Source organism: Lontra canadensis, unplaced genomic scaffold, assembly GCF_010015895.1.
Source record: "Lontra canadensis isolate GAN:19392208 unplaced genomic scaffold, GSC_riverotter_1.0 scaffold152, whole genome shotgun sequence".
Taxonomy (NCBI): domain Eukaryota; kingdom Metazoa; phylum Chordata; class Mammalia; order Carnivora; family Mustelidae; genus Lontra; species Lontra canadensis.
The window spans coordinates 2,277,330-2,293,810 of record NW_022631146.1 but is presented as its reverse complement, the minus strand read 5'-3'; the positions used below and the strand labels follow the sequence as shown (position 1 = coordinate 2,293,810).

The 16,481-nt window shown below is 35.7% G+C and overlaps 1 pseudogene; it reads right to left on the bottom strand.

Annotated features, from left to right (window-relative positions):
- Window positions 1–3,592: 3,592 nt before the first annotated feature.
- LOC116859267 overlaps window positions 3,593–16,481 on the bottom strand; it is a 64,540-nt pseudogene continuing 51,651 nt past the window's right edge.

Sequence of the window (16,481 nt, the reverse complement as noted above, 5' to 3'; positions counted from 1 at the left end):
CTCTCGGCTTGACTTATTTCACTCAACATAATCCCTTCCACTCCCGTCCATGTTGATACAAAAGTTGAATATTCATCCTTTCTGATGGAAACATAATATTCCATTGTATATATGGGACATATTTCTTTATCCATTCATTTGTTGAAGGGCATCTTGGCTCAAACATTTTAAGAAGAATTAATACCTATTCTTCCTAAACTATTCCAAGAAATAGAAGAGGATGGAAATTTTGTGAATTCATTCCATGAAGTCAATATCACCCTGATTACAAAAGCAGATAAAGACATTATGGAAAAGGAGAACTACCGTGCAATGTCTTGAATAAAAACAGAGAAAAAATCTTCAACAAAATACTAGGAAACAATACGTTACAATCCAACCATACATTAAAAATTCATTCATGTAGGATTCATTCCTGGGATAAAAAGTCGGTTCAATATTTGCAAATCAATCAACATGTTACATTTCATCAATGAGACAAATGATTAAAAAATAAGATAATTTTAATAGACATGGAAAAATTTTGACAAGTTTCAACAACTTTCATAATAAAAGACCTCAACAAAGTACGTTTAGAGGGAACATTCCTCAACATGATAAAGGTGATCAATGAAAACATTACAGTGAACATTACACTCCCTTGGGAAAAAAACTGAGAGCCTTTCCTCTAAGTCAGGAATAAGACAAGAATGTTCATTCTCATCACTTTTATTCAACATTGTAGTGGAATTCCTAGCCACAGCAATTAGACAACAAAAAGTAGTAAAACCATATTAATTGGTAAGGAAGAAGTAAAACTTTCACTATTTGAGGATGACATCATGCTATATATAGAAAACACAAGAGACTCACCAAAAAACTAAAAACTGATAAAGGAATTCAGTTAAAATAGCAGCACACAAAATCAATGTACAAAAATGTGTTGCATTTCTATATAGCAATAATGAAGCAGCAGAGAGAAATTCAGAAAAAAATATCATTTACAACTGTACCAAAAATAATAACACACCCAGAAATATATGTAAGGAAATGAAATATCTGTATTTTGAAAACTATAAAATATTCATGAATGAAGTCTAAGATGACACAAAGGTATGGAAAGCTAATCCATGTTTGTGATATTGAAGGACAAATATTGTTAAAATATCTACACTACACAAAACAATCTATACATTTAAAGCAATCCCTCTCAATATATCAACAGCATTTTTCACTGAACTAGAACAAGGAATTCTAAAATTTATACAGAATAGCCAAAAAAAAATCTTGAAAATCAAAGCAAAGTGGAGGTGTGAAAATTCCAGACTTCAAGTTACAGTACAAAGTTGCAATAATAAAAATAGTTAGGCAGTGGCACAAAAATAGGCTCATACATCAATAGAACAGAGTAGAAAATCCAGATATATACTCAAAATTATTTGGTCAATTAATTGTTAACAGAGAAGGGATGCATATTCAATGGGAAAAAAAAAGGTTTCTTGAACAAATGGTATTGAGAAAACTGAGCAGCTACATTCTAAAGAATGAAACCAGAGCACTTGCTTACATGATAAACAAAATAAATTTAAAATGGCTTAAAAAGCTAAATATGAGACCTGAAACCACAAAAGTCCTAATAGAGATCAGAGGCAGTAATGTTTCTTACATTTGTCACAACAAAATTTGTCTGTTTGTCCCCTGAGTCAAGGTAAATAAGCAAAAATAAACTATGGGACTGCATTAAAAAAAAAAAAAAAACTTCTGCAGAGTGAAGGGGAAATCAAGAAATCTAAAAGGAAACCTATGTCATGGGAGAGGATATTTGCAAATAACATATCTGATAAGGGTTAGTATCCAAAATACATAAAGAACTGATATATCTCAACACCCAGGAAAAAAAAAATCCAATTAAAAATGGGCAGAAGACATGAACAGCCTTTTCTCCCAGAAGATTTCCAGATGGCCAATAGGAACACGAAAATATGCTCAACATCTCTCATCATCAGTAAAATGCAAATCAAAGCCACAATGAGATATCACCCCATACCTGACAGAACGCCTAAAATTAACAACATAAGAAACAACAGGTGTTAGCAAGGATTTGGAGTAAATGGAACCCTCTTACACTGTTGGTGAGATTATAAACAGGTGCAGCCTCTGATAAAAACTGTATGGAGGTTCCTCAAAAAGTTAAAAATAGGGCTACCCTGTGATCTAGTAATGGCACTCTTGGATGATTTACCCCAAAGATATAAAAGCACAAATTCAAAGAGCTACATACACCCTTATGTTTTTTGCAACCTTATTTACAATAGCCAAAATATGGAATCAGCTCAAATGAACATCAATAGATGAATGGATAAATAATAAGTAGTATATACAAGTAAAAATAAAATATTATTTAAAACAAACAAACAAGAAATAGAATATTATTCAACTATAAAAATTAAAGAAATCTTTCCATTTGCAAAGGCATGGATGGAGAAAGTATGATAATAAGTGAAATGAGTCAGTCTGAGAAAAAAAATACGATATGATTTCACTAGTATGTGGAACTTAAGAAACCAAACAACCGAGCAAAGAAAAAAATGAAAAAAAAAATAGGAAATAGACTTATAGATAACATACTGATGGTTACCAAAGGTGGAGTTGGATGAAATAGGTGATGGGAATTAAGGAATGCATTTGTTGTGATGAATACAGGGTGATGTATGGAAATGTTGAATCACTGTATTGTACACCTGAAACTAATATAACATTTCATGTTAAGTATACTAGGATTAAAACTTTAAAAACTGAATATAATTTTACCACACAATTCTGTAAACATGCCCCTCTATATTTATCCAAAGGAAAATTATGTACAAATAAAACAGCACAAGGATGTTTATAACAGGTTTATTGTTAGTTGGCAAAATCTGGAGGGAACCAAAATGTTTCTTTAGTAGGCGAGTGGATAAATAATTATGGTATATGAAGATACTGGGATATTTTACAGCAATAAAAGGAAATGATCTATCTAGCCACAAAATCACATGGAGAAAATTTAAATGTATAGTACTAAATAAGAAAAGCAAATCTGAATAGATTATATATTGTATGATTCCAACTACATGACATTGTGGGAAAGCCAAAAATATGGAGACAATTAAGGATTATTGAAAATCTGTACTGATGGAGGTTAGGGGACAAAAATGGGCAGGTATGATGTAATTTTGGAGTAGTATAAATGCTCTTTGAGACATTATAGTGATGAATGTATGTCATTATGTGCTTTTCCATATCCATAGATGTAAAACACTAAGAGAATCCCTAATGTAAATATGAACTTTGGATTAATCATAAGGTTTCAGTGTAGGTGTATCTTTCTTTAAAAATGTGATTCTGATGACTTATATTATCACTCAGGAAGTTTATGAATTTGTGGATGTAGGGGTTGTACAGAAAATTTCTTGATTCCCTCTCATTTTTTAAAACTAAAACTGTTCTAGAAAAAAATGAAAAAAGAAAAAAACATTAGAAATAATGTGTGAAAAATTATAGATGATACTCATTACTGAAAATGCAAAAAAGAAGGGGGGAGAATAGCTTTTATTTTTTGATTTTTTTTTAGTAACATCTTCAGTGATGTTTTCATGGCTTTATTTCTTCAATTGTATATAATAGGATTGAAGGCTCGAGGCACCATCATGTAGAATATAGAAATTAAAAGGTCACTAATGGAAGGAGTCCTTGAATTTGACTTCAGATAAGCAAAGATGCCAGTAAAGAGAAATAATACAACTACAACCAGATGTGGAAGGCAAGTACAGTAGGCTTTTGACTGACATTCTGTTGATGGAATATTCACAGTAGAAAAGATATTCACATAGGACATGATGATTTAAATAAAACAGCAGATATCCAACACCACACTAATGAGTATAGGTACAATTTCTCTTATTAAATTTCCTCAGCAAGAAATAGCCTGTTACTGTGGGATATCCCAAAAGAACGGATGGATTATGTTAGACCCACAAGGATAAGGAGAAGGTACCTGCTCTGTGCAAAAGAGAAATCAGACCCCCACCCAACCAAGATACCGCTGTCAACTGAACACACGTCTTTGTTTGTGAAGATTTCATAGTGCAGGGGATGGCATATGGCAGCATAATGATCAAAGCACATTTCCATCAGGAGATGTAGTTCTGTAGTTGTTGAAAAAACACCAGAAAGACCAGGGCAACACAGCCAGTGAATGAAATGGAGTTACTGTGAGACAAGGAATTGGCAATGGATTTGGGAATGGTGACTGAAATTAGGTAGAGATCCCCAAAAGATAAATTATTCAAAAAGTAGTACATGGGGGTGTGGAGATTCTGGTCCAAAGTTGTGGTCATGATGAAGACATTGCCCATCAGAGCAGAGAATTAAATCAAAAAGAAGAGCACTAAATGAAAAACCCAGGTATTTTTGTTAGTAGAAAATCCCATGAGGATAAATTATTTCCCAACTGTGAGACTTGTTGGTATTGGGGGCACAATGTATATAAAAATAGTAATAAAACATCATTATTGCTTTTGGGGAGATAAGATGGCGGGGAAGTAGGAGGAGGCACCCTTTCAACCTGTACTCTAAAGTGAGCTGATTACCTTCCAAAGAACTCCGATCACCCACAAAATCAGCCAGAGATCAGAATTATACATGTCTGGATCTCTACAGGAGCAGAAGACGCCAGTGGGCAGGTAAAGTGGAGTGGGAATGTGGGACTGATATCGGAAGATGAACAAAAGGGGGAGGGAGCCACCAGAGACGACCCATTGGAAAGTAATATCCCAATATGAGAGTGCCCTGCATCTGGGGACCAGCATTAACTTGGAGTCTGGTAGAAAGCTCTCAAAAAGAGCAAAGGATCATGGGGGTGGGGGGAACTGTGGGAATCTGGGTGGCTAGGGACAGAGGCTTAAGTCCCCAGACCCAGGACAGGCCACCCCTGGCACAGAGCCAGAGAGAGTGCGGTGGAGAAACCAGGTCTTTGTCCCTGACAACCAGCGCACCTGAGAGTGCCAGGGGTCCTGCTCCTGTGAGGGGCTGGGAGCCTCACCCAGCCAGCAGAAGTACAGCCTTTTTGCAGTCCCCACGCAAGTGCCATGCCATGCTATTAGAGTCCTAGTCGCGCCCCGCGCCCTCCCCTGAGAGAGGTGCGCACAGGCGCCAGCCCTGTGCTCTCTGACTCAGAAAGACCAAGCACTCCAGCCCAGGGCATCAGGAAAGTCTCAGTGTGCGATCCCTACTTGGAACATCTCTCACAGTCTGGAGCTGCACAGACAGTGGCCGCTGCCATGGTTTTGGGTACAAGCAAAAGATCCTGCATCCCCAGGGACCGCGACTCAGAACCTGCTCTGCCAGCGGCCAAGGGGGAATTTATTTGGGCCCTGTAGCCAGGCTGAGGCTTCTCTCTGAGAGGGAGGTCAGGGTGCAGTTTGCTTTCCTCTAAACCTACAAAAACCATCAAAAGCGGTCAAGGCGAGAGAGAAAAAAAAAAGTGAATAAACATAAAAACCTGCAGAGAAAAATGCCTGAAAAAAAAACAGTTTCCTCAGACCCCACCCCCTTGATGGGGGCAGGACGGCTTAACTCAGAGAACATCATCTACTGAAAACCCACGTGGCAGGCCCCTCCCCCAGAAAAACAACAAGGAAGAAAAAAAAAAAAAAAAGAAAACACAAGAGAACAACCACCACTACTTCATAGGACAACTTTTATTTTTAATTTGTTCCCACTATTCTGGCTCATTTTTTAAAGTATAGATAATTTTTTAACCTATTTACCATCACAGTGAGCTGTCCAGTACATCAAATTCCATAATAACCTTCGAACCTGAACTTTTTGATACATACACCTGTGTTTTTCTTTTGCATTTCTATTTTTTAAATTACTTTTTTTTTAATTTTAGTTTAGTTTCGACTAGTTTATTCCTTTTTTACTTTTATTTTCTAATAATCTTATAGAGTTAAACTTCAAGGTAATCCCCTTTCCCCAATGAATACTACCCCTATAGGTAAACAAATTTTTAATCCCCCTTTATCTTAGGAAAGTTGAGTCCTTTAACAAAGATATCAAGATACATCCAGGAAGAACAAAACAACCTTCCTCTCCCACACAGAGAATTTATAACCACTCTCCCATCTTTTTCTTCCACCAGTGTTTCTGTGTTTTTGTGTTTGTCCTGATAGCATATAAATCTTACACTTGGGGTTCTTTTTGACCAGGTTCTTTCTTCATTTGCACATATATATTTTTTTCTTGGCATATACTTTTATCAGTCTTATTGTTTGTCTGTTTTTGTTTGTATACTTCATATATCTTACCTTGGGGCGCATTAGGGCTGAACCTTCTCTTTTATCTTCCCTTTTTTTCCAGTCTCTCTATTTTTCTTATTTTTTCTTTTTTCTCTCATTTGGGTGGGGAATTCTGATTGCTCAGAAGCGTTCCAGAATGCACCTTGACTGCACCACAGTCGATACATCCAGCTACATCCGTTCAGTCATCTCTCACCAAAATGACTAGGAGGAGGAATGCCCAACAGAAGAAAAGTACAGAGGATCGGCCTTCTGCAACAGAGCTAATGGCTATCAACATAGACAATATGTCGGAAAGAGAATTCAGGCTAACAATTACCCAGGCGATAGTTAGGTTGGAGAAAGCCATGTATGACCAAAGGGAATTGATTAGGGTCAAAATGAAAGTGACCAGAGGTGATGTTCACAATTTTAGGGCAGAGCTGAATGCTACCAGAGATGAGGTTCACAATGCTCTCAATGAGTTCCAATCTAATGGAAATTTTCTCAAAGCTAGGGTAACTGAGACAGAAGATTGAATTAGTATCTGGCGGACAAACAGATAGAGAGAAAGGATCAGGAGGAAGCATGGAACAAACAGCTTAGAAGCCATGAAAACAGAATCACGGAAATAAATGATGCCATGAAATGTTCCAACATCAGAATTATTGGAATCCCTGAAGGGGAGGAGAAAGAAAGAAGTCTAGGAGATATAGTGGAACAAGTTCTTCATGAAAATTTTCCCAATCTCGTGAATGGAATCAGCGTTCATGTACTAGAGGCCGAACGGTCTCCACTCAAGATTGTAGATTCCAGAAAAACATCAAGACACCTGATAGTCAAATTGAGGAATCATAATTGTAGATATAATCTCTTGAAGGCCGCTAGGACAAAGAGGCTCCTTACTTATAGAGGAAAGATCATCAGAATAATGTCAGGCCTGTCCACAGAGACCTGGCAAGCCAGAAAGGGCTGGCAAGATATATCCAGGGCACTAAATGAGAAGAACATGCAGCCAAGAATACTTTATCCAGCAAGACTGACAGTCAAAATGGATGGAGAGATAAAGAGTTTCCAAGACCAGCAAGGCTTAAAGATGATACAACCACCAAGCCGACACTGCAGGAAATATTAAGGGGGGTTCTATAAAAGAAGCAAAATCCGAAGAATAGCATTGAACAGAAATATGGAGACAATCTACAGAAAGAAAGACTTCAAAGGTAACATGATGTAAATAAAAACATATCTATCAATAATCACTCTCAATGTGATTGGCCTAAATGCGCCCATAAAATGGCACAGGGTTGCAGATTGGATAAAACGAAAGGACCCATCCATATGTTGCTTACAAGAGACCCATTTTGAACCTAAAGATACACCCAGACTGAAAGTGAAGGGATGGAGAAGCATCTTTCATGCCAATGGGCCTCAAAAGAAGGCCAGGTAGCGATTCTCAAAACAGACAATTAAGATTTTAAACTAAAGTCTATAGTCAGAGATATAGGAGGAAACTACATATTTCTTAAAGGGGCTATCCACCAAGATGATCTAACAATTGTAAATATCTATGTCCCCAATATGGGAGCAGCCAATTACATAAGAAAACTATTAATCAAGATAAAGAGTCATATTGATATGAATACATTAATAGTAGGAGATCTTAACAAGCCGCTCTCAGAAATAGACAGATCATCCAAGCAGAAAATCAATAAAGAAACAAGAGCATTGAATGACACACTGGACCAGATGGACCTCATAGATATATACAGAACATTCCACCCTAACACAAGAGAATACTCATTCTTCTCAAGTGCACATGGAACCTTTTCCAGAATAGACCACATCCTGGGTCACAACTCAGGACTCAACTGATACCAAAAGACTGAGATGATTCCCTGCACATTCTCAGATCACAATGCTTTGAAACTGGAGCTCAATCACAGGGAATAGTTCAGAGGAAGTCAAACACCTGGAAGCTAAAGACCACCTTGCTTAAGAATGCTTGGATCAGCCAGGAGATCAAAGAAGAACTGAAACAATTGATGAAAACCAATGAGAATGAAGACATTCGGTCCAAAACCTATGGGACACAGCAAAGGCAGTCCTAAGGGGGAAGTACATAGCCATCCAAGCCTCCCTGAAAAAAAATTGAAAAATCCAGAACACAGCAACTGTCTCTACACCTTAAAGAACTGGAGAATCAACAATAAATCACACCAACTACACACATAAGAAGGGAAATAATCAAGATTAGAGCTAAGATCAATGAGGTAGAAATCAGAGATACAGTAGAACATTTCAATGAAACTAGTAGCTGGTTTTTTGAAAGAATCAATGAGATCAATAAACCATTGGTCACACTAATCCAAAAGAAAAGAGAGAAAGCCCAAATTTATAAAATTATGAATGAAAAGGGAGAGATCACAACTAACACCAAGGAAGTAGAAACTATCATCAGAAGTTATTATAGACAGTTACATGCCAATAAGCTAAGCAACCTAGATGAAATGGATGCATTCCTGGAAAACTATAAACTCCAAAAATTGAACCAGGAAGAAACTGACAACCTGAATAGATCGATATCTAGTAATGAGATTGAAGCAGCGATCAAAAATCTCCAAAAATACAAGAGCCCAGGACCTGAGGGATTCCTGGGGAATTCTACCAAACGTTCAAAGAAGAAATAACACCTCTTCTCTTGAAGCTGTTTCAAAAATTTGAAGCAGAAGGAAAACTTCCAGACTCTTTCTATGAAGCCAGCATTACCTTGATCCCCAAACCAGGTAAAGAATCTACCAAAAAGGAGTATTTCAGACCAATATCACTGATGAATATGGATGCTAAGATTCTCAACAAGATCCTAGTAAACAGGATCCAACAGCACATTAAAAAGATTATCCACCATGACCAGGTGGGATTCATTCCTGGGCTACAAGTATGGTTCAACATTCGCAAATCAATCAATGTGATAGAACAAATTAATAAGAGAAGAGAGAAGAACCACATGGTCCTCTCAATTGATGCAGAAAATGCATTTGACAAAAATCCAGCATCTTTTCCTGATTAAAATGCTTCAAAGTATAGGTATAGAGGGAACATTCCTGAACTTCATAAAATCTATCTATGAAAGACCCACAGCAAATATCATCCTCAATGGAAAAAAAGCTTGCAGCCTTCCTATTGAGATCAGGAACACGACAAGGATGCCCTCTCTCACCACTCTTATTCAACATAGTATTCAAAGTCCTAGCAACAGCAATCAGGCAACAAAGAGAAATAAATGGTATCCAAATTGGCAATGAAGAAGTCAAACTCTCTCTCTTCTCCGACGACATGATTCTTTATATGGAAAACCCAAAAGACTCCACCCCCAAACTACTAGAACTCATACAACAATTCAGCGATGTGGCAGGATACAAAGTCAATGTACAGAAATCAGAGGCTTTCTTATAGACTAATGAAAATACAGAATTGGAAATTAGAGAATCTGTTCCATTTACTATAGCACCAAGAACCATAAGATACCTGGGAATAAACCTAACCAAAGTGGTAAAGGATTTGTACTCAAGAAACTACAGAAGACTCAAGAAAGAAATTGAAGAAGACTCAAAAAGATGGAAGACCTTTCCATGCTTTTGGATCAGAAGAAGATACATTGTTAAAATGTCTATACTGCCTAGAGCAATCTATAATTTTAATGCCATTCCGATCAAAATTCCACTGGTATTTTTCAAAGAGATGGAGCAAATAATCCAAAAATTTGTATGGAATCAGAAGAGACCCCGAATCGCTAATGAAATGTTGAAAAACAAAAATAAAACTGGGGGCATCACGTTACCTGATTTCAAGTTTTACTACAAAGTTGTGATCACCAAGACAGCAATGTACTGGCATAAAAACAGACACATAGATCAGTGGGACAGAGTAGAGAGCCCAGATATGGAACCTCAATTCTATGGTCAAATAATCTTCAGCAAAAGAGGAAAAAATATACAGTGATAAAAAAAGACAGTTCTTCAATAAATGGTGCTGGGAAGACTGGACAGCTCTATGTAGAAGAATGAAACTCGACCATTCTCTTACACCGTATACAAAGATAAACTCAAAATGGATAAAAGACCTCAACGTGAGGCAGGAATCCGTCAGAATCCTAGAGGAGAATATAGGCATTAACCTCTTTGATATCAGCCACAGCAACTTCTTTCAAGAAGTGTCTCCAAAGGCAAAGGAAACAAAAGCAAAGATAAACTTTTGGGACTTCCTCAAGATCTGCACAGCAAAGGAAACAGTCAAGAAACAAAGAAGCAACCCACGGAATGGGAGAAGATATTTGCAAATGACGGTACAGACAAATGATGGTTGATATCCAGGATCTATAAAGAACTCCTGCAACTCCACACACACAGCACAGACAATTATATATAAAAAAAAATGGGCGGAAGATATGAGCAGACAGTTCTCCAATGAAGACATACAAATGGCTATCAGACACATGAAAAAATGTTCATCATCACTAGCCATCAGGGAGATTCAATTTAAAACCGCATTGAGATAACACCTTACACCAGTTAGAATGGCCAAAATTAGCAAGACAGGAAACAACATGTGTTGGATGGGAGGTGGAGAAAGGGGAACCCTCTTCCACTGTTGGTGGGAATGCAAGTTGGTGTAGCCACTTTGGAGAACAGTGTGGAGATTCCTCAAGAAATTAAAAATAGAGCTTCCCTATGACCCTGCCATTGCACTACTGGGTATTTACACCAAAGATACAGATGGAGTGAAAAGAAGGGCCATCTGTACTCCAATGTTTATAGCAGCAATGGCCATGGTCGCCAAACTGTGGAAAGAACCAAGATGCCCTTCAATGGACGAATGGATAAGGAGGATGTGGTCCATATACACTATGGAGTATTATGCCTCCATCAGAAAGGATGAATACCCAACTTTTGTAGCAACATGGACAGGATTGGAAGAGCTTATGCTGATGTGAAATAAGTCAAGCAGAGAGAGTCAATTTTATATGGGTTCACTTATTTGTGGAGCATAACAAATAGCATGAAGGACAAGGGGAGTTAGAGAGGAGAAGGGAGTTGAGGGACATTGGAAGGGGAGGTGAACCATGAGAGACTATGGACTCTGAAAAACAATCTGAGGTTTTTGAAGAGTTGGGGTTGAGAGGTTGTGGGAACCAGGTTGTGGGTATTGGAGAGGGCACAGACTGCATGGAGCACTGGGTGTGGTTCAAAAACAATGAATACTGTTGCACTGAAAATAAATTTTAAAAATTAAATAAAAAAAACACATCATTATCAATGTTTTTCAATATTGAGCATAAAATGGACTTCTAAATATGGCAATTACACAAACAATTAAACACAGCAATTACTTTCTTCTAGGTCCTATTCAGTGTATTGATCACCAATCATTACTTGGATAATACTGTTCTATTGAACCACTTTAGTTTCAACTCATGTAAATGTGCCATTATTATGTTGTCAAAATATGTCCTGTGAGAAGTGCTGAAGTATTGAAAATTCAACTGACTTTATCAAAACCTGAACAACAGTCTATCCTCTCTATATCTTTGAGTAAATTCAGAGTGACAAACCTACAATTATTAAAATGTGTCTCAGTCATAAAGTCCTTTAATCATATCTCATGAAAAACAAAACTTATTTCAGCATACTTTCAAGAAGTTGAAAAGTAAACAATTTTTAGGGAAAAAAAAACAGATTACTTTGGCAAACTACGAAATCTTTAACTTCCTTACCATCTGCAAAACACGCAGCTTAGAGATGTCCTTATATTTAAAAATTTTAACAGATTAAATATAAATCATTTTTTTCTTAATAATACCCAAGGTATTTATCATAAAACTATATAGTTTTATGTGTATACTTACATATGACACATTTCCTGAATACTGTAGCTATCAAAAATCCTACATTATATGAACAAGATTATTGGCCTCCTAGTCACCAATTTACCCACTATTCCCCCTACCATCTGGCTTTTCCCATTATTATACTAGGAGTTGAAAATGTTTTCTCTACAAAGTTTTTTTTTTCTCTTGTTCATCATATAACTCTTATCCTAAAATGCATGTACTTGCAAACTATTACAGTTTTCAAGCCCACTCCCTCCCAATGCCTTTCCTTGTCTTCCTCTTTCCTTCCCATAAGATTAATGAAAATTGAATCTGTGGTATGAAGCAGGGACCACACTGTTGGATATACATATAAATACTTTTAGTCTGATGAGTGTGATTGTCAACTTCTTTTACAGTGACATGACAATTTCTTCTATTTGTATAAATTTTATTAATGTAAATTTAGTAAAATGTTAATATTGTACTATACAATATTCTCTCCCACACTTTCCTACTAGAATAGTAATAATAATAATAAAATACATAATCAATATATAATATACATCACAAATATTATATATAAATATATAACGATTATATTATTAATTCATAATTTGCCATAAATACATGATAAGACACTCCATTGTGATGGACAATGGAAGGATCCTGAAAAAATGCTGGTTGTTGGATTTTGAATAGTGGTAATATAAAAAAATAATATATTAGAAATGATAATTGAAGATACTTTAATGAAAACAATATACTTTTATTGTTTATACTTTTATTAAAGTAAACATACTTTAATAAAATATATTTTAGAATGTATTTCAGTCCAAGATGTACAAATCTTCTGAATTATTTAAAATATATGTTTGTAATAATTACATTAAAGTTGATATCTATCTATATACCTAGATATAACAGTCCCTGTTAAAATACTATGAATTCTTCTTCTTATAATATTACTAAAATGTTGAGTGATGGAGTAAGAGAAATCCATCTATGTTTGTCATTTCTAATGTGACAGATACAAAATAACTGGGAAAAATTCCTTAAAGACTTCCTAAAGATTAAATCTAACTCATACACAAGTGATTAATGTTTTGGGGGATAAAAATATAGCATTCCTCCCTTAACACTTAGTGTTATTACATATTTTTTAAGTTTCATCTTGAGTTTCTTTATTTATAACTTACTCTTATTAATTGTGATTTAATTTAACATTTAATACTTTAAACTTAGCATGTTAAAAGCTAAAATATATCACAAAGATTTATACATATGGTAATTATAATATATTCTCTACATCAAAATATTATAATATAGAATTTTAAAAAGTCATAAAAAGTGAAATACCTTAAATTGAAGAAAATTTAGAAAATATATATTTCTCCCATTGAAACTCACCATAGAGAAACCTGGCATTGTTAAATCAAACAATTTGTGCAACAAAGAATAAAATTATCCCTTTACATCTTTTTAGTTTTCATTATTTGAAAAATATGAATTTTAACTCTTATCTTTCTCAAATCTAAAATAAGTTATTAAATCCAAAATATTTTAAGGCTAAGTAGTTTTTACTTCCAAGAAATCACTTAATAGTATACTTCCAATCCTGGCACATGGCAGTTACACTTTCTTGTCTTCATAAGCTTTCTTATCCTGAGTATTGCCATAGCAAGGGCAGAAGAATATTATAGAATCTCATTTCAAAATAGATATTATATATGTTGATCCTCTGAAAAGTTATATAACTTTCAAAACTGACTTTATTCATACCACAGGAGGAAGAAAGAAGGGGCCTAAAGATCATGGTAATTTTACTTCTCTTACTGGCCTCTAATGCACTTAAACATTGTCTAAGATTTATAATTTATCAAGGTGTTCTATTCCAAAGGGAAATTAATGTTATGGTTTTATTTATTGGGTTGCCTAGTTACTAACAGCCAATAATAAATTTCACTAATTAGTGTAATCAGTAGACTGTGTTTTTAATTTTGTTGGTTATACATCTATGGACAAGATTGTGACTAACTTTAGAATTCAGTGTTTAGTCTTTATTTATTGAGGGCTAACTGTATGTTACAGCTAGTTTTTTGCACTCATTGAGAGCAATGCAGTGAGTCAAAGTGCAAAGGTGAGCTCTAATCTCACTTTCTCTCACCAGGATATAGAAACATTAGAAATAAGTTAGAGTACATATAGAGCAACAAAGACTGTAGTCTCAGGGAGAGTATGACTAACAATGGGTCCATGAAAAGCACATGGTGAGGGTCTGACAGGGTGACTTCTGAGACTAGTGCAACCTCAAGGAAACAGATAATAAGAAACTAGATTGTGAGTACATTAAAAAAATAACTTCAGTAGCAGGTGACAAAGCACTTCATGTGAAGTTGTTAATTTTTACTCTGCATGGAGAGGAAAACCACGGATGATTTTGAGTAGTGAAATGAACAGCACATTTAAATGTGATCACTCTCTGACAAGTGTAGACTGTAGAGAAAGCTGACTGGAAATAAGAACTGAATGCTTGAATGTCGCCATTCCTACTGAGGCCTCATGATAACCTGGAAAAAGCAGGTAGTAGAGGTGAAAGAGGTATTTTGTTCATGAATATATTTTTATGATGAGGCCTAAATTTCTCCTCTAATCTAACAACACCTTAATCTATTTTTTTAAATCAATCTCATATGACTGAGTTAAATGACATTTTCAGATGATTATATTATTTTTGAGCTCTATTACTGAGAAAGTAAGTTTAAACCTAAAATTCTATAACCAGAAATAAATTACTTCATGTTGCACAGCCAAAACAAAAACAAAAACAAAACAAAGCAACCTATTAACCAGATATCAAGGATTCTGCCCCCATAAGTATTATTTTAATTTTGTAAACAGTTTAAATTTAAAATTTGACTTATTTGGATTTCAGGGTGTTTGCTTCATCTTCCCACCTCTTTATGCACATTGATGACCCATGCACTAAAACTCACAATAACTTTATGTTTATGTATATTTGTTTATTCTCTCTCTGAATGATCCTGAGGGAGTCTCTCTGTTTCTTGTGTTCATGGATTTCACAAAACTGCACCATGCTCTATGGTTTCTGTTCACAACTTCTTCTTCTGAGAATAAAATAGATCTCATCATTTAAAAATTCAACTCATTCACTTTGTGAATTATCTTCCTCTTATTTTGATACCTTTTTAAATTTTGTTTTTTTCCTCTCTTCCCCCAGGAAATATATTATTTGGACTTCCTTAATTGTTATTTTTTTAATAATATCTCTCTAAATTTTAATTTTCCTGTTACTTATTTAACTCTTCATGGAAGTAGCCAAACTATCCTTACACCTTTACTATGACAATGTTTATTCTCTGCTGTTTTACATTCAGATATTAATAAAGTTTATATAGTTCTCTATAGATGAAATTTTATTATTTTAACCAAGAAACTTTATTCTTCATTTCAGTTTTTTCCTTATCTTCCCAACAACGCCTCTTGTTTTCCTTGTTCTTTTCTCTATTAATATTACTTTTATTGGATTCTCTTTTAAATTACACTTTACACACTCACCTGATGATCCTTTTCTCTAAGTAGAGAACCCCAGCATTTTATAAACTACCTGTTTATATAATAAAAGTTCTCTTTAAAAAGCAGTACCTCACCAGCTCCAGACATGCCACAAGGTGGTCATAAGGTGGTGCACACAGTGAAACTCTTGGTTATCAGTCACTCAGCTCCAGTCTCAGTGCCAAGATGACACAAATGAAAAGCAACACTAATCACTTTAGACCAGCGCAATTTTGGTTTCTGATAGCTTGCTAGGACACCCCTATTGCAGACCTCCAAGTTGCCATCCACTTTGGAGCCAGCTTCCCAGTAAGGGAATTTTCAATATAAAGTGTCCTGGAATACGCCTATCTGTATGAGCCTATGATTGAGCTCCCTAGCCGGGATATCACAGGAACTGAAGAATCCTGAAAATCCTGGGATATCCCAGTTTGCACCCAACTCAATTTTAGCCCACCAGGGCACACTCAGTGTAAAGAGCCCCAAGACACTATGACTTGCAACCATGTTGACTTCAGCTATCTTGCTAGAGGATATGCTGTGATGAGAGCTTAGAAACCATGATGACCTGTGTCCACTTTTCCTTTAGCAGTCCGACCAGAGTATTCCTTGTGTGGATCATAGTGGGACATCTGACCTATACCCTACCTCAGATCTAACGACCAATCCATGCCATCCCCTGTGTGGAGAGTACTGGAACACCTCGGTTTACACACACCTCAGCTTTGACTATTCTGATA